Consider the following 25,880-nt stretch of genomic DNA (forward strand, 5'->3'; position numbering starts at 1 on the left):
CCACTTTGTCCCCATGGCCCATTTTGACATCCTGGGGACCCCCTTTCTCCCCAGGGGCCATTGTGACATTCAGGGAACCCCCCTTGTCCCCAGGGCCCATTGTAACGTCCCAGGACCCCTCCTTGTCCCCAGGGCCCATTGTGACATCATGGGGACCCCCATTTGTCACTGGGGCTCATTGAGATATCGTGTGGACCAATTTTGTCCCCAGGGCCCATTGTGACATTCAGGGGACCCCCCTTTGTCACTGGGGCCCATTGTGACATCCCAAGACCCCCCATTGTCCCCAGGGCCCATTGTGACATCCTGGGGACCCCCATTGTGTCCCCAGGACCCATTGTGACGTCCCAGGACCCCCCATTGTCCCCAGAGCCCATTGTGACATCCTGGAGACCCCCTTTGTCCCCAGGGCCCATTGTGATGTCCAAGGACCCCCCATTGTCCCCAGGGTCCATTGTTACATCCTGGGGACCCCCTTGTCCCCGGGACCCATTGTGACACCATGGGGAGTCCCCCTTGTCCTCAGGGCCCATTGTGACATCCTGGGCACCCCCCTTTGTCCCCCGAGACCATTGTAACACCGTGGGGACCCCCTTTGTCCCCAGGGCCCATTGTAACACTGTGGGGACCCCCCTTGTCCCCAGGGCCTATTGTTACGTCCCAGGACCCCCATTGTCCCCAGGGCCCGTTGTGACACTTGGGGACCCCCCTTGTCACTGGGGAACCATTGTGACACCATGGGGACCACCCCTTGTCCTCAGGGCCTATTGTGAACATCCTGGGGAACCTCCATTGTCCCCAGAGCCCATTGTGAGATCCTGTGGAGCCCCTTGTCCCGAGGTCCCATTGTGACAACCTGGGGACCCCCTTTATCCCCAGGGCCCATTGTGGCATCCTGGGGACCTCCTTGTCCCCAGGACCCATCGTGGCACCGTGGGGACCGCCCTTGTCACTGGGGACCCATTGTGACACCATGGGGACCTCCCATTGTCCTCAGGGCACATTGAGACATCCTGGGGACCCCTTTGTCACTGGGGACCCATTGTGACATTCCAGGAACCCCATTGTGCCAAGGTCCCATTGTGACATCCTGGGGACCCCCCTTTTTCTCCAGGACGCATTGTGACACCGTGGGGACCTCATTAGTCCCCAGGGCCCATTGTGACATCCTAGGGACCTCCCTTTGTCCCCAGGGCTCATTGTGGCACCATGGGAACCCCCCGTTGTAACTGGGGACCCATTGTGACACCATGGAGACCCCCCCTTGTCCTCAGGGTCCATTGTAACATCCTGAGCAACCCCATTGTCCCCAGGACCCATTGTGACATTTTGGCCACCCCCTTGCTCCCAGGGCCCATCGTGGCACCATGGGGACACCCCCTTTGACCCCAGGGCCCATTGTGGCACCATGGCAACCAGTTTTGTCCCCAGGGCCCATTGTGACATTCTAGGACCCCACTTTGTCCCCAGGGCCTATTGTGACACCATGGGGAGCCCTGCTTATCACTGGCGACCCATTGTGACACCATGGGGACCCCCCATTGTCCTCAGGACTCATTTTCACATCCTGGGCACCCCCCATTGTCCCCAGGGCCCATTGTGACATCCTGGGGACACTCATTGTCCCCAGGGCCCATTGTGACGTCCCAGAACCTCCTATTGTCCCCAAGGCCCATTGTGACATCCTGGGGACCCCCATAGTCCCCAGGGCCCATTGTGACATTCCAGGACCCCCCATTGTCCCCAGGGCCCATTGTGACATCCTGGGGACCCCCCCTTGTCACTGGGGCCCATTGTGACGTCCCAGGACCCCCCATTGTCCCCAGGGCCCATTGTGACATCCTGGGGATCCCTCCTTGTCCCCAGGGCCAATTGTGACGTCCCAGGACCCCACATTGTACCCAGGACCCATTGTGACATTCAGGGGACCCCCTTTGTCACTGGGGCCCATTGTGACATCCCAGGACCCCACATTGTCCCCAGGGCCCATTGTGACATCCTGGGGACCCCACTTGTCCCCAGGACCCATTGTGACACTATGGGGACCCACCCTTCTTCCCAGGGCCCATTGTGACACCGTGGGTACCACCCTTGTCCGCAAGGCTCATTGTGACATCCCAGGACCCCCCTTTGTCCCCAGGGCCCATTCTGATACTGTGGGGACCCCCTTTGTCCCCAGGGCATATTGTGACATCCTGGGGACGCCCTTTGTCCCCAGGACCCATTTTGACACCGTCGACACCCCCCTTTGTCCCCAGGGCCCATTGTGACATCCTGGGGACACTCCTTGTCCCCAGAGCCCATTGTGACATCCAGGGGACCCCCTGTGTCCCCAGGGCCCATTGTGACATCGCAGGACCCCCCCTGGTCCCCAGGGCCCATTGTGACATCCTGGGGACCCCCTTTGTCCCCACGGCCCATTGTGGCACCATGGGGACCCCCTTTTGTCACTGGGGCCCATTGTGACATCCCAGGACCCCACTTTGTCCCCAGGGCTTATTGTGACAGCATGGGGACCTGCCTTGTCCCCAGGGCCCATTGTGACATCCCATGACCCCCGTTTGTCCCCAGTACTATTGTGAAAACCTGGGGACCCCCTTTGTGCCCAGGGCCCATTGTGGCACCATGGGGAACCCCTTTGTCACTGTGGGCCATTGTGACATTCCAGGATTCCACTTTGTCCCCAGGGCTCGTTCTGACACCTTGGGGACTCCCATTGTCCCCAGGGCCCATTGTGACATCCTGGGCATCCCCATTGTCTCCAGGGCCCATTGTGACACTTTAGAGACCCCTCTTTGTCCCCAGGGTCCATTGTGACATCCTGGGCAACCCCATTGTCCCCAGGGCCCATTGTGACATCTGGGGGACCCCCTTGTCCCCAGGACCCATCGTGGCACCGTGGGGACCCTCCTTGTCACTTGGGCTCATTGTGACACCATGGGGACCCCCCCCTTTGTCCCCACTGCCCATTGTGACATCCTGCGGACCCCCCTTTGTCCCCAGGGCCCATTTTGACATTCAGGGGACCCACCATTGTCCCCAGGGCCTATTTTGAACTTCAAGGGACCCCCATTGTACCCAGGGCTGATTGTGACGTCCTAGGGCCCCTCTTTGTCCCGGGACCCCCCATTGTCCCAATGGCCCATTGTGACATCCTGGGGATCCCTCCTTGTCCCCAGGGCCCATTGTGACATCCTGGGGACCCCTCTTTGTCCTAAAGACCCATTGTGACATCCCAGGACCCCGCATTGCCCCCAGAGCCCATTGTGACATCCTGGAGACCCCCTTTGTCCCCAGGACCCATTGTGACGTCCCAGAAGCCCCCATTGTCTCCAGGGTTCATTGTTACATCCTGGGGACCCCATTGTCCCCAGGACCCATCGTGACACCATGGGGACCCTCCTTGTCACTGGGGACCCATTGTGACACCATGGGGACCCCTCCTTGTCCTCAGGGCCCATTGTGACATCCTGGGCATCCCCCTTTGTCCCCCGGGACCATTGTAACACCGTGGGGACCCCCTTTGTCCCCAGAACCTATTGTTAAATCCCAGGACTCCCCATTGTCCCCAGGGCCCATTGTGACACCTTGGGGACCCCCTTGTCACTGGGGACCCATTGTGACACCATGGGGACCACCCCTTGTCCTCAGGGCCTATTGTGAACATCCTGGGGAACCTCCATTGTACCCAGAGCCCATTGTGAGTTCCTGGGGACCCCCTTGTCCCCAGGTCACATTGTGACATCCTGGGGAGCCTCTTTGTCCCCATGTCCCATTGTGACATCCTGGGGACCTCCTTGTCCCCAGGACACATCCTGGCACCGTGGGGACCTCCCTTGTCACTGGGGACCCTTTGTGACACCATGGGGACCTCCCATTGTCCTCAGGACCCATTGAGACATCCTGGGGACCACCTTTGTCACTGGGGACCCATTGTGACATCCCAGGAATCCCATTGTCCCAAGGGCCCATTGTGACATCCTAGGGACCTCTCTTTGTCCCCAGGGCTCATTGTGGCACCATGGGGTCCCCCTTTGTCACTGTGTCACATTGTGATATCCAAGAACCCCACTTTGTCCCCAAGGCCCATTTTGACATCCTGGGAACCCCCTTTCTTCGCAGGGCCCATTGTGACATTCAGGGGACCCCTCTTTGTCTCCAGGGCCCATTGTGACATCCTGGAGAACCCCCTTGTCACTGGGGCCCATTGTGACTTCCCAGGACCCCCCATTGTCCCCAGGGCCCATTGTGACATTCAGGGCACCCCCTTGTCCCCAGGGCCCATTGTGACATTCAGGGCACCCCCTTGTCCCCAGGGCCCATTGTGACATTCAGGGGATGCCTCTTTGTACCCAGGGCACATTGTGACATCCTGGGGACCCCCCCTGGTCCCCAGGGCCCATTGTGATGTCCCAGAACCCCCTATTGTCCCCAGGGCCAACTGTGACATCCTGGGGATCCCTCCTTGTCCCCAGGGCCCATTGTGACGTCCCAGGACCCCCCATTGTCCCCAGGACCCATTGTGACATTCAGGGGACCCCCTTTGTCACTGGGGCCCATTGTGACATCCCAGGACCCCACATTGTCCCCAGGGATTATTGTGACATCCTGGGGACCCCACTTGTCCCCAGGACCCATTGTGACACTATGGGGACCCCCCCTTGTTCCCAGGGCCCATTTCGACACCGTGGGTACCACCCTTGTCCGCAGGGCTCATAGTGACATCCCAGGACCCCCCATTGTCCCCAGGGCCCATTGTGACATCCAGGGGACCCCCTTTGTCCCCAGGGTCCATTGTGACATCCTGGGCAACCCCATTGTCCCCAGGGCCCATTGTGACATCTGGGGGACCCCCTTGTCCCCAGGACCCATTGTGACACTATGGGGACCCCGCCTTGTTCCCAGGGCCCATTTTGACACCGTGGGTACCACCCTTGTCCGCAGGGCTCATTGTAACATCCCAGGACCCCCCTTTGTCCCCAGGGCCCATTGTGACATCCAGGGGACCCCCTTTGTCCCCAGAGTCCATTGTGACATCCTGGGCAACCCCGTTGTCCCCAGGGCCCATTGTGACATCTGGGGGACCCCCTTGTCCCCAGGACCCATCGTGGCACCGTGGGGACCCTACTTGTCACTTGGGGCCATTGTGACACCATGGGGACCCCCCCTTTGTCCTCAGTGCCCATTGTGACATCCTGCGGACCCCCCTTTGTCCCCAGGGCCCATTTTGACATTCAGGGGACCCACCATTGTCCCCAGGGCCCATTGTGACGTCCTGGGGAGCCCCCTCTGTTCCCAGGGCTCATTGTGACTTTCAGGGGACCCCACCTTGTCCCCAGGGCTGATTGTGACGTCCTAGGGCCCCTCTGTGTCCCCAGGGCCCATTGTGACACTTTAGAGACCCCTCTTTGTCCCCAGGGCCCATTGTGACATCTTGGGGACGCCCCCTTGTCCCCAGGGCTGATTGTGACGTCCTAGGGCCCCTCTGTGTCCCCAGGGCCCATTGTGACACTTTAGAGACCCCTCTTTGTCCCCAGGGCCCATTGTGACATCTTGGGGACCCCTCTTTGTCCCCAGGGCCCATTGTGACGTCCCAGGACCCCCCATTGTCCCCAGGGCCCATTGAGACATCCTGGGGATCCCTCCTTGTCCCTAGGGCCCATTGTGACATCCCAGGACCCCCCATTTTCCCCAGGGCCCAGTGTGACATTCAGAGGACCCCCTTTGTCACTCTGGCCCATTGTGACATCCCAGGACCCCACATTGTCCCCAGGGCCCATTGTGATATCCCAGGACCCCTCAGTGTCCCCACGGCCCATTGTGACATTCTGGGGACCCCCCTTTGTCACTGGGGCTCATTGAGACATCGTGGGGACCAACTTTGTCCCCAGTGTCCATTGTGACATCCGAGGAGCCCACTTTGTCCCCAGGACCCATTTTGATATTGAGGGGAGCCACGTTTGTACCCAGGGCCCATTGTGACACCATGCGGACCCCCCCTTGTCACTGGGGACCCATTGTGACACCATGGAGAACCCCCGCTTGTCCTCAGGGTCCATTGTGACATCTTGGGAACCTCCCATTGTCCCCAGGACCCATTGTGACATCCTGGGGACCCGCTTGCTCCCAGGGCCCATTGTGGCACCATGGGGACATCCCCTTTGTCCCCAGGGACCATTGTGACATCCCAGGACCCCCCTTTGTCCCCAGGGCCCATTGTAGCACCATGGGGACCCCCTTTGACCCCAGGGCCTATTGTGGCACCATGACAACCCCTTTTGTCCCCAGGGCCCATTGTGACATTCTAGGACCCCACTTTGTCCCCAGGGCCTATTGTGGCACCATGGGGACCCCTCCTTGTCACTGGCGACCCATTGTGACACCATGGGGACCCCCCCTTGTCCTCAGGACTCGTTCTCACATCCTGGGCACTCTCCATTGTCCCCAGGGCCCATTGTGACATCCTGGGGACCCTCAATGTCCCCAGGACCCATTGTGACATCCCAGAACCTCCTATTGTCCCCAGGGCCCATTGTGACATCCTGGGGACCCCCATTGTCCCCAGGGCCCATTGTGACATTCCAGGACCCCCCATTGTCCCCAGGGCCCATTGTGACATCCTGGGGACCCCGCCTTATCACTGGGGCCCATTGTGGCGTCCCAGGACCCCCCATTGTCCCCAGGGCCCATTGTGACATCCTGGGGATCCCTGCTTGGCCCCAGGGCCCATTGTGACGTCTTAGGACCCCCCATTGTTCCCAGGGCCCATTGTGACATTCAGGGCACCCCCTTGTCCCCAGGGCCCATTGTGACATTCAGGGGATGCCTCTTTCTACCCAGGGCACATTGTGACATCCTGGGGACCCCCCCTTGTCCCAGGGCCCATTGTGACGTCCCAGGACCCCCTATTGTCCCCAGGGCCCATTGTGACATCCTGGGGATCCCTCCTTGTCCCCAGGGCCCATTGTGACGTCCCAGGACCCCCCATTGTCCACCAGGACCCATTGTGACATCCAGAACCTCCTATTGTCCCCAGGGCCCATTGTGACATCCTGGGGACTCCCATTGTCCCCAGGGCTGATTGTACACATTCCAGGACCCCCCATTGTCCCCAGGGCCCATTGTGACATCCACTGCACCTCCTTGTCCCCAGGGCCCATTGTGACATTCAGGGGACCCCTCTTTGTCCCCAGGGCCCATTGTGACATCCTGGGGACCCCCCCTTGTCACTGGGGCCCATTGTGACGTCCCAGGACCCCCCATTGTCCCCAGGGCCCATTGTGACATTCAGGGGACACCTCTTTGTACCCAGGGCACATTGTGACATCCTGGGGACCCCCCCCTTGTCCCCAGGGCTCATTGTGACATCCTGGGGATCCCTCCTTGTCCCCAGGGCCCATTGTGACATCCTGGCGACCCCTTTTGTCCCCACGGACCATTGTGGCACCATGGGGAACCCCTTTGTCACTGGGGCCCATTGTGACATCCCAGGACCCCAGTTTGTCCCCAGGGCTTATTGTGACACCATGGGGACCTCCCTTGTCCCCAGGGCCCATTGTGACATCCCATGACCCCCCTTTGTCCCCAGTGCTATTGTGAAATCCTGGGGACCCCTTTTGTCCCCAGGGCCCATTGTGGCACCATGGGGAACCCCTTTGTCACTGGGGGCCATTGTGACATTCCAGGATTCCACTTTGTCCCCAGGGCTCGTTCTGACACCTTGGGGACTCCCATTGTCCACAGGGCCCATTGTGACATCCTGGGGATCCCCCTTTGTCCCCAGGGTCCATTGTGACATCCTGGGCAACCCCATTGTCCTCAGGGCCCATTGTGACATCTGGGGGACCCCCTTGTCCCCAGGACCCATCGTGGCACCGTGGGGCCCCCCTTGTCACTTGGGCCCATTGTGACACCATGGGGACGCCCCCTTTGTCCCCAGTGCCCATTGTGACATCCTGCGGACCCCCCTTTGTCCCCAGGGCCCATTTTGTCATTCAGGGGACCCACCATTGTCCCCAGGGCCCATTGTGACCTTCAAGGGACCCCCATTGTTCCCAGGGCCCATTGTGACGTCCTGGGGAGCCCCCTCTGTTCCCAGGGCTCATTGTGACTTTCAGGGGAACCCCCCCTTGTCCCCAGGGCTGATTGAGACGTCCTAGGGCCCCTCTGTGTCCCCAGGGCCCATCGTGACACTTTAGAGACCCCTCTTTGTCCCCAGGGCCCATTGTGACATCCTGGGGACCCCCCCTTGTCCCCAGAGCCCATTGTGATGTCCCAGGACCCCCCATTGTTCCCAGGGCCCATTGTGACATCCTGGGGATCCCTCCTTGTCCCCAGGTCCCATTGTGACGTCCCAGGACCCCCCATTGTTCCCAGGGCCCATTGTGACATCCTGGGGATCCCTCCTTGTCCCCAGGGCCCATTGTGACGTCCCAGGACCCCCCATTGTCCCCAGGGCCCATTTTGACATTCAGGGGACCCACCATTGTCCCCAGGGCCTATTTTGAACTTCAAGGGACCCCCATTGTACCCAATGCTGATTGTGACGTCCTAGGGCCCCTCTTTGTCCCGGGACCCCCCATTGTCCCCATGGCCCATTGTGACATCCTGGGGATCCCTCCTTGTCCCCAGGGCCCATTGTGACGTCCCAGGACCCCCCATTGTCCCCAGGGCCCATTGTGACATCCTGGGGACCCCTCTTTGTCCCCAGGACCCATTGTGACGTCCCAGAAGCCCCCATTGTCCCAAGAGCGCATTGTGACATCCTGGAGACCCTTTTTGTCCGTAGGGCCCATTGTGACGTCCCAGGACCCCCCATTGTCCCCAGGGTCCATTGTTACATCCTGGGGACCCCCTTGTCCCCAGGACCCATCGTGACACCATGGGCACCCTCCTTGTTACTGGGGACCCATTGTGACACCATGGGGAGCCCCCCTTGTCCTCAGGGCCCATTGTGACATCCTGGGCACCCTCCTTTGTCCCCCGCGACCATTGTAACACCGTGGGGACCCCCTTTGTCCCCAGGGCCCATTGTGACACTGTGGGGACCCCGCCTTGTCACTGGGGACCCATTGTGACACCATGGGGACCACCCCTTGTCCTCAGGGCCTATTGTGAACATCCTGGGGAACCTCCATTGTCCCCAGAGCCCAGTGTGAGATCCTGGGGACCCCCTCTGTTCCCCGGGCTCATTGTGACTTTCAGGGGACCCCCCGTTTGTCCCCAGGGCCGATTGTGAGGTCCCAGGGCCCCTCTGTGTCCCCAGGACCCATTGTGACACTGTAGGGACCCCTCTTTGTCCCCAGGGCCCATCGTGACACCATGGGGACCCTCCTTGTCACTGGGGACCCATTGTGACATCCCAGGACTCCACATTGTCCCCAGGGCCCATTGTGACATCCTGGGGACCCCTCTTTGTCCCCAGGACCCATTGTGACGTCCCAGGACCCCCCATTGTCCCCAGGGTCCATTGTTACATCCTGGGGACCCCCTTGTCCCCAGGACCCATCATGACACCATGGGGACCCTCCTTGTCACTTGGGCCCATTGTGACACCATGGGGAGCCCCCCTTTTCCTCAGGGCCCACTGTGACATCCTGGGCACCCCACTTTGTCCCCCGGGACCATTGTAACACCGTGGGGACCCCCTTTGTCCCCAGGGCCCATTGTGACACTGTGGGGACCCCTCTTCTCCCCAGGGCCTATTGTTATGTTCCAGGACCCCCCATTTTCCCCAGGGCCCATTGTGACACCTTGGGGACCCCCCTTGTCACTGGGGACCCATTGTGACACCATGGGGACCACCCCTTGTCCTCAGGGCCTATTGTGAACATCCTGGGGAACCTCCATTGTCCCCAGAGCCCATTATGAGATCCTGGGGACCCCCTTGTCCCCAGGTCCCATTGTGACATCCTGGGGAGCCTCTTTTTCCCCAGGGCCCATTGTGACATCCTGGGGACCCCCTTTGTCCCCAGGGCCCATTGTGACGTCCCAGGACCCCACATTGTCCCCAGGGCCCATTGTGACATCCCAGGACCCCCTTGTCCCCAGGACCCATCGTGACACCATGGGGACCCTCCTTGTCACTGGGGACACATTCCGACACCCTGGGGAACCCCCCTTGTCCTCAGGGCCCATTGTGACATTATGAGCACCCCCATTTGTCCCCCGGGACCATTGTAACACCGTGGGGACCCCCTTTGTCCCCAGGGCCCATTGTGACACTGTAGGGACCCCCCTTGTCCCCAGGGCCTATTATTCCGTCCCGGGACACCCATTGTCCCCAGGGCCCATTGTGACACCTTGGGGACCCCCTTGTCACTGGGGACTTATTGTGACACCATGGGGACCACCCCTTGTCCTCAGGGCCTATTGTGAACATCCTGGGGAACCTCCATTGTCCCCAGAGCCCACTGTGAGATCCTGGGGACCCCCTTGTCCCCAGGTCCCATTGTGACATCCTGGGGAGCCTCTTTGTCCCCAGGGCCTATTGTGACATCCTGGGGACGCCCTTTGTCCCCAGGGCCCATTGTGATGTCCCAGGACCCCACATTGTCCCCAGGGCCCATTGTGAACACCATGGGGACCCCTCCTTGTCCTCAGGGCCCATTGTGACATCCTGGGGACCCCCTTTGTCCTCAGGGCCTATTGTAACACCGTGGGGACCCCCTTTGTCCCCAGAACCTATTGTTAAATCCCAGGACTCCCCATTGTCCCCAGGGCCCATTGTGACACCTTGGGGACCCCCTTGTCACTGGGGACCCATTGTGACACCATGGGGACCACCCCTTGTCCTCAGGGCCTATTGTGAACATCCTGGGGAACCTCCATTGTACCCAGAGCCCATTGTGAGTTCCTGGGGACCCCCTTGTCCCCAGGTCACATTGTGACATCCTGGGGAGCCTCTTTGTCCCCATGGCCCATTGTGACATCCTGGGGACCTCCTTGTCCCCAGGACCCATCCTGGGGACCTCCTTGTCCCCAGTACACATCCTGGCACCGTGGGGACCTCCCTTGTCACTGGGGACCCTTTGTGACACCATGGGGACCTCCCATTGTCCTCAGGACCCATTGAGACATCCTGGGGACCCCCTTTGTCACTGGGGACCCATTGTGACATCCCAGGAACACCATTGTCCCAAGGGCCCATTGTGACATCCTAGGGACCTCTCTTTGTCCCCAGGGCTCATTGTGGCACCATGGGGTCCCCCTTTGTCACTGTGTCACATTGTGACATCCAAGAACCCCACTTTGTCCCCAAGGCCCATTTTGACATCCTGGGGACCCCCTTTCTCCGCAGGGCTCATTGTGACATTCAGGGGACCCCTCTTTGTCTCCAGGGCCCATTGTGACATCCTGGAGACTCCCCCCTTGTCACTGGGACCCATTGTGACTTCCCAGGACCCCCCATTGTCCCCAGGGCCCATTGTGACATCCTAGGGATCCCTGCTTGGCCCCAGGGCCCATTGTGACGTCTTAGGACACCCCATTGTCCCCAGGACCCATTGTGACATTCAGGGCACCCCCTTGTCCCCAGGCCCCATTGTGACATTCAGGGCACCCCCTTGTCCCCATGGCCCATTGTGACATTCAGGGGATGCCTCTTTGTACCCAGGGCACATTGTGATGTCCCAGAACCCCCTATTGTCCCCAGGGCCAATTGTGACATCCTGGGGATCCCTCCTTGTCCCCAGGGCCCATTGTGACGTCCCAGGACCCCCCATTGTCCCCAGGACCCATTGTGACATTCAGGGGACCCCCTTTGTCACTGGGGCCCATTGTGACATCCCAGGACCCCACATTGTCCCCAGGACCCATTGTGACATCCTGGGGACCCCACTTGTCCCCAGGACCCATTGTGACACTATGGGGACCCCCCCTTGTTCCCAGGGCCCATTTCGACACCGTGGGTACCACCCTTGTCCGCAGGGCTCATAGTGACATCCCAGGACCCCCCATTGTCCCCAGGGCCCATTGTGACATTCAGGGGACCCCCTTTGTTCCCAGGGTCCATTGTGACATCCTGGGCAACCCCATTGTCCCCAGGGCCCATTGTGACATCTGGGGGACCCCTTTGTCCCCAGGACCCATTGTGACACTATGGGGACCCCGCCTTGTTCCCAGGGCCCATTTTGACACCGTGGGTACCACCCTTGTCCGCAGGGCTCATTGTGACATCCCAGGACCCCCCTTTGTCCCCAGGGCCCATTGTGACATCCAGGGGACCCCCTTTGTCCCCAGGACCCATCGTGGCACCGTGGGGACCCTACTTGTCACTTGGGGCCATTGTGACACCATGGGGACCCCCCCTTTGTCCCCAGTGCCCATTGTGACATCCTGCGGACCCCCCTTTGTCCCCAGGGCCCATTTTGACATTCAGGGGACCCACCATTGTCCCCAGGGCCCATTGTGAGGTCCTGGGGAGCCCCCTCTGTTCCCAGGGCTCATTGTGACTTTCAGGGGACAACACCTTGTCCCCAGGGCTGATTGTGACGTCCTAGGGCCCCTCTGTGTCCCCAGGGCCCATTGTGACACTTTAGAGACCCCTCTTTGTCCCCAGGGCCCATTGTGACATCTTGGGGACGCCCCCTTGTCCCCAGGGCTGATTGTGACGTCCTAGGGCCCCTCTGTGTCCCCAGGGCCCATTGTGACACTTTAGAGACCCCTCTTTGTCCCCAGGGCCCATTGTGACGTCCCAGGACCCCCCCTTGTCCCCAGGGCCCATTGTGATATCCCAGGACCCCTCAGTGTCCCCACGGCCCATTGTGACATTCTGGGGACCCCCCTTTGTCACTGGGGCTCATTGAGACATCGTGGGGACCAACTTTGTCCCCAGTGTCCATTGTGACATCCGAGGAGCCCACTTTGTCCCCAGGACCCATTTTGATATTGAGGGGAGCCACGTTTGTACCCAGGGCCCATTGTGACACCATGGGGACCCCCCCTTGTCACTGGGACCCATTGTGACACCATGGAGAACCCCCGCTTGTCCTCAGGGTCCATTGTGACATCTTGGGAACCTCCCATTGTCCCCAGGGCCCATTGTGACATCCTGGGGACCCCATTTGTCCCCACGGACCATTGTGGCACCATGGGGACCCCCTTTGTCACTGGGGCCCATTGTGACATCCCAGGACCCCAGTTTGTCCCCAGGGCTTATTGTGACACCATGGGGACCTCCCTTGTCCCCAGGGCCCATTGTGACATCCCATGACCCCCCTTTGTCCCCAGTGCTATTGTGAAATCCTGGGGACCTCCTTTGTGCCCAGGGCCCATTGTGGCACCATGGGGAACCCCTTTGTCACTGGGGGCCATTGTGACATTCCAGGATTCCACTTTGTCCCCAGGGCTCGTTCTGACACCTTGGGGACTCCCATTGTCCACAGGGCCCATTGTGACATCCTGGGGATCCCCCTTTGTCCCCAGGGTCCATTGTGACATCCTGGGCAACCCCATTGTCCCCAGGGCCCATTGTGACATCTGGGGGACCCCCTTGTCCCCAGGACCCATCGTGGCACCGTGGGGCCCCCCTTGTCACTTGGGCCCATTGTGACACCATGGGGACGCCCCCTTTGTCCCCAGTGCCCATTGTGACATCCTGCGGACCCCCCTTTGTCCCCAGGGCCCATTTTGTCATTCAGGGGACCCACCATTGTCCCCAGGGCCCATTGTGACCTTCAAGGGACCCCCATTGTTCCCAGGGCCCATTGTGACGTCCTGGGGAGCCCCCTCTGTTCCCAGGGCTCATTGTGACTTTCAGGGGAACCCCCCCTTGTCCCCAGGGCTGATTGAGACGTCCTAGGGCCCCTCTGTGTCCCCAGGGCCCATCGTGACACTTTAGAGACCCCTCTTTGTCCCCAGGGCCCATTGTGACATCCTGGGGACCCCCCCTTGTCCCCAGAGCCCATTGTGATGTCCCAGGACCCCCCATTGTTCCCAGGGCCCATTGTGACATCCTGGGGATCCCTCCTTGTCCCCAGGTCCCATTGTGACGTCCCAGGACCCCCCATTGTTCCCAGGGCCCATTGTGACATCCTGGGGATCCCTCCTTGTCCCCAGGGCCCATTGTGACGTCCCAGGACCCCCCATTGTCCCCAGGGCCCATTGTGACATCCTGGGGACCCCTCTTTGTCCTAAAGACACATTGTGACATCCCAGGACCCCGCATTGCCCCCAGAGCCCATTGTGACATCCTGGAGACCCCCTTTGTCCCCAGGACCCATTGTGACGTCCCAGAAGCCCCCATTGTCTCCAGGGTTCATTGTTACATCCTGGGGACCCCATTGTCCCCAGGACCCATCGTGACACCATGGGGACCCTCCTTGTCACTGGGGACCCATTGTGACACCATGGGGACCCCTCCTTGTCCTCAGGGCCCATTGTGACATCCTGGGCATCCCCCTTTGTCCCCCGGGACCATTGTAACACCGTGGGGACCCCCTTTGTCCCCAGGGCCTATTGTTAAATCCCAGGACTCCCCATTGTCCCCAGGGCCCATTGTGACACCTTGGGGACCCCCTTGTCACTGGGGACCCATTGTGACACCATGGGGACCACCCCTTGTCCTCAGGGCCTATTGTGAACATCCTGGGGAACCTCCATTGTACCCAGAGCCCATTGTGAGTTCCTGGGGACCCCCTTGTCCCCAGGTCACATTGTGACATCCTGGGGAGCCTCTTTGTCCCCATGGCCCATTGTGACATCCTGGGGACCTCCTTGTCCCCAGGACCCATCCTGGGAACCTCCTTGTCCCCAGGACACATCCTGGCACCGTGGGGACCTCCCTTGTCACTGGGGACCCTTTGTGACACCATGGGGACCTCCCATTGTCCTCAGGACCCATTGAGACATCCTGGGGACCCCCTTTGTCACTGGGGACCCATTGTGACATCCCAGGAACACCATTGTCCCAAGGGCCCATTGTGACATCCTAGGGACCTCTCTTTGTCCCCAGGGCTCATTGTGGCACCATGGGGTCCCCCTTTGTCACTGTGTCACATTGTGATATCCAAGAACCCCACTTTGTCCCCAAGGCCCATTTTGACATCCTGGGGACCCCCTTTCTCCGCAGGGCCCATTGTGACATTCAGGGGACCCCTCTTTGTCTCCAGGGCCCATTGTGACATCCTGGAGACTCCCCCCTTGTCACTGGGACCCATTGTGACTTCCCAGGACCCCCCATTGTCCCCAGGGCCCATTGTGACATCCTAGGGATCCCTGCTTGGCCCCAGGGCCCATTGTGACGTCTTAGGACACCCCATTGTCCCCAGGACCCATTGTGACATTCAGGGCACCCCCTTGTCCCCAGGCCCCATTGTGACATTCAGGGCACCCCCTTGTCCCCATGGCCCATTGTGACATTCAGGGGATGCCTCTTTGTACCCAGGGCACATTGTGATGTCCCAGAACCCCCTATTGTCCCCAGGGCCAATTGTGACATCCTGGGGATCCCTCCTTGTCCCCAGGGCCCATTGTGACGTCCCAGGACCCCCCATTGTCCCCAGGACCCATTGTGACATTCAGGGGACCCCCTTTGTCACTGGGGCCCATTGTGACATCCCAGGACCCCACATTGTCCCCAGGACCCATTGTGACATCCTGGGGACCCCACTTGTCCCCAGGACCCATTGTGACACTATGGGGACCCCCCCTTGTTCCCAGGGCCCATTTCGACACCGTGGGTACCACCCTTGTCCGCAGGGCTCATAGTGACATCCCAGGACCCCCCATTGTCCCCAGGGCCCATTGTGACATTCAGGGGACCCCCTTTGTTCCCAGGGTCCATTGTGACATCCTGGGCAACCCCATTGTCCCCAGGGCCCATTGTGACATCTGGGGGACCCCTTTGTCCCCAGGACCCATTGTGACACTATGGGGACCCCGCCTTGTTCTCAGGGCCCATTTTGACACCGTGGGTACCACCCTTGTCCGCAGGGCTCATTGTGACATCCCAGGACCCCCCTTTGTCCCCAGGGCCCATTGTGACATCCAGGGGACCCCCTTTGTCCCCAGGACCCATCGTGGCACCGTGGGGACCCTACTTGTCACTTGGGGCCATTGTGACACCATGGGGACCCCCCCTTTGTCCCCAGTGCCCATTGTGACATCCTGCGGACCCCCCTTTGTCCCCAGGGCCCATTTTGACATTCAGGGGACCCACCATTGTCCCCAGGGCCCATTGTGACGTCCTGGGGAGCCCCCTCTGTTCCCAGGGCTCATTGTGACTTTCAGGGGACAACACCTTGTCCCCAGGGCTGATTGTGACGTCCTAGGGCCCCTCTGTGTCCCCAGGGCCCATTGTGACACTTTAGAGACCCCTCTTTGTCCCCAGGGCCCATTGTGACATCTTGGGGACGCCCCCTTGTCCCCAGGGCTGATTGTGACGTCCTAGGGCCCCTCTGTGTCCCCAGGGCCCATTGTGACACTTTAGAGACCCCTCTTTGTCCCCAGTGCCCATTGTGACATCCTGCGGACCCCCCTTTGTCCCCAGGGCCCATTTTGACATTCAGGGGACCCACCATTGTCCCCAGGGCCCATTGTGACGTCCTGGGGAGCCCCCTCTGTTCCCAGGGCTCATTGTGACTTTCAGGGGACAACACCTTGTCCCCAGGGCTGATTGTGACGTCCTAGGGCCCCTCTGTGTCCCCAGGGCCCATTGTGACACTTTAGAGACCCCTCTTTGTCCCCAGGGCCCATTGTGACATCTTGGGGACCCCTCTTTGTCCCCATGGCCCATTGTGACATCCTGGGGACCTCCTTGTCCCCAGGACCCATCCTGGGGACCTCCTTGTCCCCAGTACACATCCTGGCACCGTGGGGACCTCCCTTGTCACTGGGGACCCTTTGTGACACCATGGGGACCTCCCATTGTCCTCAGGACCCATTGAGACATCCTGGGGACCCCCTTTGTCACTGGGGACCCATTGTGACATCCCAGGAACACCATTGTCCCAAGGGCCCATTGTGACATCCTAGGGACCTCTCTTTGTCCCCAGGGCTCATTGTGGCACCATGGGGTCCCCCTTTGTCACTGTGTCACATTGTGACATCCAAGAACCCCACTTTGTCCCCAAGGCCCATTTTGACATCCTGGGGACCCCCTTTCTCCGCAGGGCTCATTGTGACATTCAGGGGACCCCTCTTTGTCTCCAGGGCCCATTGTGACATCCTGGAGACTCCCCCCTTGTCACTGGGACCCATTGTGACTTCCCAGGACCCCCCATTGTCCCCAGGGCCCATTGTGACATCCTAGGGATCCCTGCTTGGCCCCAGGGCCCATTGTGACGTCTTAGGACACCCCATTGTCCCCAGGACCCATTGTGACATTCAGGGCACCCCCTTGTCCCCAGGCCCCATTGTGACATTCAGGGCACCCCCTTGTCCCCATGGCCCATTGTGACATTCAGGGGATGCCTCTTTGTACCCAGGGCACATTGTGATGTCCCAGAACCCCCTATTGTCCCCAGGGCCAATTGTGACATCCTGGGGATCCCTCCTTGTCCCCAGGGCCCATTGTGACGTCCCAGGACCCCCCATTGTCCCCAGGACCCATTGTGACATTCAGGGGACCCCCTTTGTCACTGGGGCCCATTGTGACATCCCAGGACCCCACATTGTCCCCAGGACCCATTGTGACATCCTGGGGACCCCACTTGTCCCCAGGACCCATTGTGACACTATGGGGACCCCCCCTTGTTCCCAGGGCCCATTTCGACACCGTGGGTACCACCCTTGTCCGCAGGGCTCATAGTGACATCCCAGGACCCCCCATTGTCCCCAGGGCCCATTGTGACATTCAGGGGACCCCCTTTGTTCCCAGGGTCCATTGTGACATCCTGGGCAACCCCATTGTCCCCAGGGCCCATTGTGACATCTGGGGGACCCCTTTGTCCCCAGGACCCATTGTGACACTATGGGGACCCCGCCTTGTTCTCAGGGCCCATTTTGACACCGTGGGTACCACCCTTGTCCGCAGGGCTCATTGTGACATCCCAGGACCCCCCTTTGTCCCCAGGGCCCATTGTGACATCCAGGGGACCCCCTTTGTCCCCAGGACCCATCGTGGCACCGTGGGGACCCTACTTGTCACTTGGGGCCATTGTGACACCATGGGGACCCCCCCTTTGTCCCCAGTGCCCATTGTGACATCCTGCGGACCCCCCTTTGTCCCCAGGGCCCATTTTGACATTCAGGGGACCCACCATTGTCCCCAGGGCCCATTGTGACGTCCTGGGGAGCCCCCTCTGTTCCCAGGGCTCATTGTGACTTTCAGGGGACAACACCTTGTCCCCAGGGCTGATTGTGACGTCCTAGGGCCCCTCTGTGTCCCCAGGGCCCATTGTGACACTTTAGAGACCCCTCTTTGTCCCCAGGGCCCATTGTGACATCTTGGGGACGCCCCCTTGTCCCCAGGGCTGATTGTGACGTCCTAGGGCCCCTCTGTGTCCCCAGGGCCCATTGTGACACTTTAGAGACCCCTCTTTGTCCCCAGTGCCCATTGTGACATCCTGCGGACCCCCCTTTGTCCCCAGGGCCCATTTTGACATTCAGGGGACCCACCATTGTCCCCAGGGCCCATTGTGACGTCCTGGGGAGCCCCCTCTGTTCCCAGGGCTCATTGTGACTTTCAGGGGACAACACCTTGTCCCCAGGGCTGATTGTGACGTCCTAGGGCCCCTCTGTGTCCCCAGGGCCCATTGTGACACTTTAGAGACCCCTCTTTGTCCCCAGGGCCCATTGTGACATCTTGGGGACCCCTCTTTGTCCCCAGGGCCCATTGTGACGTCCCAGGACCCCCCCTTGTCCCCAGGGCCCATTGTGATATCCCAGGACCCCTCAGTGTCCCCACGGCCCATTGTGACATTCTGGGGACCCCCCTTTGTCACTGGGGCTCATTGAGACATCGTGGGGACCAACTTTGTCCCCAGTGTCCATTGTGACATCCGAGGAGCCCACTTTGTCCCCAGGACCCATTTTGATATTGAGGGGAGCCACGTTTGTACCCAGGGCCCATTGTGACACCATGGGGACCCCCCCTTGTCACTGGGACCCATTGTGACACCATGGAGAACCCCCGCTTGTCCTCAGGGTCCATTGTGACATCTTGGGAACCTCCCATTGTCCCCAGGACTTATTGTGACATCCTGGGGACCCGCTTGCTCCCAGGGCCCATTGTGGCACCATGGGGACATCCCCTTTGTCCCCAGGGACCATTGTGACATCCCAGGACCCCCCTTTGTCCCCAGGGCCCATTGTAGCACCATGGGGACCCCCTTTGACCCCAGGGCCTATTGTGGCACCATGACAACCCCTTTTGTCCCCAGGGCCCATTGTGACATTCTAGGACCCCACTTTGTCCCCAGGGCCTATTGTGGCACCATGGGGACCCCTCCTTGTCACTGGCGACCCATTGTGACACCATGGGGACCCCCCCTTGTCCTCAGGACTCGTTCTCACATCCTGGGCACTCTCCATTGTCCCCAAGGCCCATTGTGACATCCTGGGGACCCTCAATGTCCCCAGGGCCCATTGTGACATCCCAGAACCTCCTATTATCCCCAGAGCCCATTGTGACATCCTGGGGACCCCCATTGTCCCCAGGGCCCATTGTGACATTCCAGGACCCCCCATTGTCCCCAGGGCCCATTGTGACATCCTGGGGACCCCGCCTTATCACTGGGGCCCATTGTGGCGTCCCAGGACCCCCCATTGTCCCCAGGGCCCATTGTGACATCCTGGGGATCCCTGCTTGGCCCCAGGGCCCATTGTGACGTCTTAGGACCCCCCATTGTTCCCAGGGCCCATTGTGACATTCAGGGCACCCCCTTGTCCCCAGGGCCCATTGTGACATTCAGGGGATGCCTCTTTCTACCCAGGGCACATTGTGACATCCTGGGGACCCCCCCCTTGACACCCAGGGCTCATTGTGACATCCTGGGGATCCCTCCTTGTCCCCAGGGCCCATTGTGACATCCTGGGGACCCCTTTTGTCCCCACGGACCATTGTGGCACCATGGGGACCCCCTTTGTCACTGGGGCCCATTGTGACATCCCAGGACCCCCGTTTTTCCCCAGGGCTTATTGTGACACCATGGGGACCTCCCTTGTCCCCAGGGCCCATTGTGACATTCAGGGGATGCCTCTTTCTACCCAGGGCACACTGTGACATCCTGGGGACCCCCCCTTGTCCCCAGGGCCCATTGTGACGTCCCAGGACCCCCTATTGTCCCCAGGGCCCATTGTGACATCCTGGGGATCCCTCCTTGTCCCCAGGGCCCATTGTGACGTCTCAGGACCCCCCATTGTCCACCAGGACCCATTGTGACATCCAGAACCTCCTATTGTCCCCAGGGCCCATTGTGACATCCTGGGGACCCCCATTGTCCCCAGGGCTGATTGTACACATTCCAGAACCCCCCATTGTCCCCAGGGCCCATTGTGACATCCACTACACCTCCTTGTCCCCAGGGCCCATTGTGACATTCAGGGGACCCCTCTTTGTCCCCAGGGCCCATTGTGACATCCTGGGGACTCCCCCTTGTCACTGGGGCCCATTGTGACGTCCCAGGTCCCCCCATTGTCCCCAGGGCCCATTGTGACATTCAGGGGACGCCTCTTTGTACCCAGGGCACATTGTGACATCCTGGGGACCCCCCCCTTGTCCCCAGGGCTCATTGTGACATCCTGGGGATCCCTCCTTGTCCCCAGGGCCCATTGTGACATCCTGGGGACCCCTTTTGTCCCCACGGACCATTGTGGCACCATGGGGACCCCCTTTGTCACTGGGGCCCATTGTGACATCCCAGGACCCCAGTTTGTCCCCAGGGCTTATTGTGACACCATGGGGACCTCCCTTGTCCCCAGGGCCCATTGTGACATCCCATGACCCCCCTTTGTCCCCAGTGCTATTGTGAAATCCTGGGGACCTCCTTTGTGCCCAGGGCCCATTGTGGCACCATGGGGAACCCCTTTGTCACTGGGGGCCATTGTGACATTCCAGGATTCCACTTTGTCCCCAGGGCTCGTTCTGACACCTTGGGGACTCCCATTGTCCCCAGGGCCCATTGTGACATCCTGGGGATCCCCCTTTGTCCCCAGGGTCCATTGTGACATCCTGGGCAACCCCATTGTCCCCAGGGCCCATTGTGACATCTGGGGGACCCCCTTGTCCCCAGGACCCATCGTGGCACCGTGGGGCCCCCCTTGTCACTTGGGCCCATTGTGACACCATGGAGACGCCCCCTTTGTCCCCAGTGCCCATTGTGACATCCTGCGGACCCCCCTTTGTCCCCAGGGCCCATTTTGTCATTCAGGGGACCCACCATTGTCCCCAGGGCCCATTGTGACCTTCAAGGGACCCCCATTGTTCCCAGGGCCCATTGTGACGTCCTGGGGAGCCCCCTCTGTTCCCAGGGCTCATTGTGACTTTCAGGGGAACCCCCCCTTGTCCCCAGGGCTGATTGAGACGTCCTAGGGCCCCTCTGTGTCCCCAGGGCCCATCGTGACACTTTAGAGACCCCTCTTTGTCCCCAGGGCCCATTGTGACATCCTGGGGACCCCCCCTTGTCCCCAGAGCCCATTGTGATGTCCCAGGACCCCCCATTGTTCCCAGGGCCCATTGTGACATCCTGGGGATCCCCCTTTTTCCCCCGGGACCATTGTAACACTGTGGGGACCCCCTTTGTCCCCAGGGCCCATTGTGACACTGTGGGGAACCCCCTTGTCCTCAGGGCCTATTGTTACGTCCCAGGACCCCCCATTGTCCCCAGGGCCCATTGTGACACCTTGGGGACCCCCTTGTCACTGGAGACCCATTGTGACAGCATGGGGACCACCCCTTCTCCTCAGGGCCTATTGTGAACATCCTGGGGAACCTCCATTGTCCCCAGAGCCCATTGTGAGTTCCTGGAGACCCCCTTGTCCCCATGTCTCATTGTGACATCCTGGGGACCCCCCCTTGTCCCCAGAGCCCACTGTGACACTGTGGGTACCACCCTTGTCCGCAGGGCTCATTGTGACATCCCAGGACCCCCCATTGTCCCCAGGGCCCATTGTGACATCCCAGGACCCCCCTTTGTCCCCAGGGCCCATTTTGACATTCAGGGGACCCACCATTGTCCCCAGGGCCCATTGTGACCTTCAAGGGACCCCCATTGTTCCCAGGGCCCATTGTGACGTCCCAGGACCCCCCATTGTTCCCAGGGCCCATTGTGACGTCCTGGGGAGCCCCCTCTGTTCCCAGGGCTCATTTTGACTTTCAGGGGACCCCCCCTTGTCCCTAGGGCTGATTGTGACATCCTAGGGCCCTCTGTGTCCCCAGGGCCCATTGTGACACTTTAGAGACCCCTCTTCGTCCCCAGGGCCATTGTGACCTCCTGGGGACCCCCCATTGTCCACAGGGCCCATTGTGACATCCTCGGTACCCCTTGTCCCCAGGGCCCATTGTGACATTCAGGGGACCCCACTTTGTCCCCAGGGCCCATTGTGACATCCTGGGGACCCCCTCTTGTCCCCAGGGCCCATTGTGACATCTTGGGGATCCCTCCTTGTCCCCAGGGCCCATTGTGACGTCCCAGGACCCCCCGTTGTCCCCAGGGCCCATTGTGACATTCAGGGACCCCCTTTGTCACTGGGGCCCATTGTGACATCCCAGGACCCCCCCTTGTTCCCAGGGCCCATTGTGACATCCTGGGGACCCCCTTTGTCACCGGGGCCATTGTGATATCCCAGGACCCCGCATTGTCCCCAGGGCCCATTGTGACATCCTGGAGACCCCCTTGTCCCCAGGACCCATCGTGACACCATGGGGACCCTCCTTGTCACTGGGGACCCATTGTGACACCATTGGGACCCCCCCTTGTCCTCAGGGCCCATTGTGACATCCTGGGCATCCCCCTTTGTCCCCCGGGACCATTGTGATACTGTGGGGAACCCCCTTGTCCCCAGGGCCTATTGTTACGTCCCAGGACCCCCCATTGTCCCCAGGGCCCATTGTGACACTTTGTGGACCCCCTTGTCACTGGAGACCCATTGTGACCGCATGGGGACCACCCCTTGTCCTCAGGGCGTATTGTGAACATCCTGGGGAACCTCCATTGTCCCCAGAGCCCATTGTGACATCCCAGGACCCCCCTTTGTCCCCAGGGCCCATTTTGACATTCAGGGGACCCACCATTGTCCCCAGGGCCCATTGTGACATCCTGGGGACCCCCTCTTGTCCCCAGGGCCCATTGTGACGTCCCAGGACCCCCCATTGTCCCCAGGGCCCATTGTGACCTCCTCGGCACCCCCTTGTCCCCAGGGCCCATTGTGACATTCACGGGACTCCCCTTTGTCCCCAGGGCCCATTCTGATATGGTGGGGACCCCCTTTGTCCCCAGGGCCCATTGTGACATCCTGGGGACGCCCTTTGTCCCCAGGGCCCATTTTGACACCGTCGACACCCCCCTTTGTCCCCAGGGCCCATTGTGACATCCTGGGGACGCCCTTTGTCCCCAGGGCCCATTTTGACACCGTCGACACCCCCCTTTGTCCCCAGGGCCCATTGTGACATCCTGGGGACCCTCCTTGTCCCCAGAGCCCATTGTGACATCCAGGGGACCCCCTTTGTCCCCAGGGCCCATTGTGGCACCATGGGGACCCCCTTTGTCACTGGGGCCCATTGTGACATCCCAGGACCCCCCTTTGTCCCCAGGGCCAATTGTGGCACCATGGGGACCCCCTTTGTCACTGGAGCCCATTGTGACATCCCAGGACCCCACTTTGTCCCTCAGGGCCCATTGTGACATCCCATGACCCACCTTAATCCCCAGTGCTATTGTGAATTCCTGGGGACCCCTTTTGTCCCCAGGGCCCATTGTGGCACCATGCGGAACCCCTTTGTCACTGGGGGCATTGTGACATTTCAGGATTCCACTTTGTCCCCAGGGCTCGTTCTGACACCTTCGGGACTCCCATTGTCCCCAGGGCCCATTGTGACATCCTGGGCAACCCCATTGTCCCCAGGGCCCATTGTGACATCTGGGGGACGCCCTTGTCCCCAGGACCCATCGTGGCACTGTGGGGACCCTCCTTGTCACTTGGGCCCATTGTGACACCATGGGGACCCCCGCTTTGTCTCCAGTACCCATTGTGACATCCTGGGGATCCCTCCTTGTCCCCAGGGCCCATTGTGATGTCCTAGGACCCCCCATTGTCCCCAGGACCCATTGTGACATTCAGGGGACCCCCTTTGTCACTGGGGCCCATTGTGAAATCCCAGGACCCCACATTGCCCCCAGGGCCCATTGTGACATCCTGGGGACTCCACTTGTCCCCAGGACCCATTGTGACACTATGGGGAACCCCCTTGTGCCCAGAGCCCACTGTGACACTGTGGGTACCACCCTTGTCCGCAGGGCTCATTGTGACATCCCAGGACCCCTCATTGTCCCCAGGGCCCATTGTGACATTCTAGGACCCCACTTTGTCCCCAGGTCTATTTGTGACACCATGGGGACCCCTCCTTGTCACTGGGGACCCATTGTGACACCATGTGGACCCCCCCTTGTCCTCAGGACTCATTCTCACATCCTGGGCACCCCCCATTGTCCCCAGGGCCCATTGTGACATCCTGGGGACCCCCATTTTCCCCAGGGCCCATTGTGACATTCCAGGACACCCCATTGTCCCCAGGGCCCATTGTGACATCCCCGGCACCCCCTTGTCCCCAGGGCCCATTGTGACATCCTGGGGACTCCCCCTTGTCCCCAGGGCCCATTGTGACGTCCCAGGACCCCCCCTTGTCTCCAGGGCCCATTGTGACATTCACGGGACCCCTCTTTGTCCCCAGGGCCCATTGTGACGTCTCAGGACCCCCCATTGTCCCCAAGACCCATTGTGACATTCAGGGGACCCCCTTTGTCACTGGGGCCCATTGTGACATCCCAGGACCCCACATTGTCCCCAGGGCCCATTGTGACATCCTGGGGACCCCCCCTTGTCCCCAGGGCCCATTGTTACGTCCCAGGACCCCCCCTTGTCCCCAGGGCCCATTGTGACATTCAGGGGACCCCACATTGTCCCCAGGACCCATTGTGACATCCTGGGGACCCCCTTTGTCACTGGGGCCCATTGTGACATCCCAGGACCCCACATTGTCCCCAGGGCCCATTGTGACATCCTGGGGACCCCACTTGTCCCCAGGGCCCATTGTGACACTGTGGGTACCACCCCTGTCTTCAAGGCTCATTGTGACATCCCAGGACCCCCCATTGTCCACAGGGCCCATTGTGACATTCAGGGGACCCCCCTTTGTCCCCAGGGCCCATTCTGATACCGTGGGGACCCCCTTTGTCCCCAGGGCCCATTGTGACATCCCGGGGACGCTCTTTGTCCCCAGGGCCCATTATGACATCCTGGGGACCCTCCTTGTCCCCAGAGCCCATTGTGACATCCAGGGGACCCCCTTTGTCCCCAGGGCCCATTGTGGCACCATAGGGACCCACTTTGTCACTAGGGCCCATTGTGACATCCCAGGACCCTCCCTGGTCCCCAGGACCCATTGTGACATCCTGGGGACCCCCTTTGTCCCAAGACATCATTGTGACATCCTGGGGACCCCCCTTGTTCTCAGGGTCCATTGTGACAGCCCAGGACCCCCCATTGTCTCCAGGGCCCATTGTGACATCCGGCGGACCCCCCTTTGTCCCCAGGGCCCATTGTGATATCTGGGGGACCCCCTTGTTCCCAGGGCCCATTGTGACATCCTGGAGACCCCCCCTTGTCCCCAGGGCCCATTGTGAGGTCCCAGGACCCCCCATTGTCTCCAGGGCCCATTGTGACATCCTGGGGATCCCTCCTTGTCCCCAGGGCCCATTGTGACATCCCAGGACCCCCCATTG

Source organism: Patagioenas fasciata, chromosome 6 (genome assembly GCF_037038585.1).
Source record: "Patagioenas fasciata isolate bPatFas1 chromosome 6, bPatFas1.hap1, whole genome shotgun sequence".
Taxonomy (NCBI): domain Eukaryota; kingdom Metazoa; phylum Chordata; class Aves; order Columbiformes; family Columbidae; genus Patagioenas; species Patagioenas fasciata.